This window comes from Tupaia chinensis, unplaced genomic scaffold (genome assembly GCF_000334495.1).
Source record: "Tupaia chinensis unplaced genomic scaffold, TupChi_1.0 Scaffold000270_2, whole genome shotgun sequence".
Classification (NCBI taxonomy): Eukaryota; Metazoa; Chordata; class Mammalia; order Scandentia; family Tupaiidae; genus Tupaia; species Tupaia belangeri.
In genome coordinates this window covers 207,350-209,124 of record NW_006159751.1, presented here as the reverse complement: position 1 = coordinate 209,124, position 1,775 = coordinate 207,350, and positions in this window count along the sequence as shown.

Below are 1,775 nucleotides of genomic sequence, written 5' to 3'. Positions count from 1 at the left end.
TTAGATAAAATAATTCTTTAAAAATAGGATTGCTATAGGGTACATGCACTCACCAAAGAGAAACACAGAGAGGGAAAGTGAGAAAGCAAGCTGCCAGGTCCAAGACTCAAACAACAGTTGGTCATGTGGGAGTGCAGCACCTTAACCACATCTACCAGCCCCCAAGAATTATTTTTAATAAACCATGTACCAAGAGTAGGTCTACTAGTGTGTAGTCACCTTACTTATGTACTGATAATTCCTACAGCTTTGCAAAATATTAGCCACATTTTTCAGTTTTGGAAAGATGCAGGTTAATTTGCCCAGTCTCCAGGCATAACAAATGATAAAGCTGACATTCTAACCAAGTCTGCATTTCCCACTATTCCTTAAGGAATCTGTTAATGTACCTTTATGAAAGATGTATTTGAAGGGTTCAACTCTTAGCCTCTATGAATGACTTCTTGTTCTACCACATTTCAAATCTGAACCCAGCCATTGGCATTATAACTCTCTATCCATATAAAGCCCTGCCTCATCTCATCCTGTGATTAGATTCATAGACAGCCTTTCTTTAAAAGAGCAGGCCTGCCACCAAAAATATTTTAAAAATACAAAATCATTCTTACAGATGTTCAGAAAAATTTTTTTCTGAAGTCTGTTAGCAATTATGAACAGCTCTCTGAAAAGCACTGACCTTCTCTGTTTGAGTTTTTGTCTTCTGGTGAATGTTTATTTGATCCCTACCACCAGCACCAGATAATTACATAATCTTTCATGGTTATACTTACAAGGCATCCTTCTGCTGCCCTTCTGCAAGCACTTTCATTAAAAAAAAAAAAAATTATAGAGGTTGGTTTTAAGAATCTGAGAAACACTTTTTTTATTTCTTCCATGAAAGATAGGCACCCCAACAGGATTCCCATGCCACAATCTACCCCTAACCTCAGACAGAGAGGTGGTCAGAATCACAGGCCTATTTCCCAGCATATACTGGGAGACTTCAGGGTGGAAACCTGGGACACTCCCATGTGGCCTTGGCATAACAGAGCATGTCACCACAGTGCCACCACACACCCCTTGCTTTTAAAAAAGGAACGTTCATAAGTATGTGCAGATTTCCCAGATAAAACAGCCAAAACACACTTTGGGCTAAAATACACCCCGGTTTAAAATCTGGAATGTTGGTGTAGGGGAAATGAAATTTCTATTGACTTTTTGTTTATTTTATTTTATTTTTTTTAATGGAGGGTGGAACAGAGGAAGGAAACGGCAAAAGAAAGCTGAATTAGCCCAATAACTTTCTAGGAGACTCAGTCCTAAACATTTCCAAAATGCAATGAGAAAAACATTTCATCAAAATCACAAGTTTTCATCTTTCATGGGAGGTGTCTGAAGTGAATAAGGTATCAAAAAAGCAATTAAAACAGCCTGGAACTCCAAATTAGGAACCGGAATCCTCAGTTAACACACAAAAGGCTACACAAATAGGCTAAACCTGCCGAAGACTGTTATTTGTGTAGCTCAGAATGATCCAGGCTCTGAGAAGTGTACTTCTACATATTACACACGTCTTGAGAATATCCCTGAGGAACTTTAGAGACATATAAATTACAGTGCTGAGGCCCCATTCCCCCTTCTTGAGCACAGTCACCAAAAGGATTTTCCCCTTGGTTTACTCCCATGCTTGTTTTTTCAGCCAATGGTGGTAAATTCTACCTCTGAGTAAGGGTGGGTGGAGGCAGTTCCTGAGAGGATGTCAAATCGCAGTCTTTCCTCCTCCCCTCAGGAAGTAA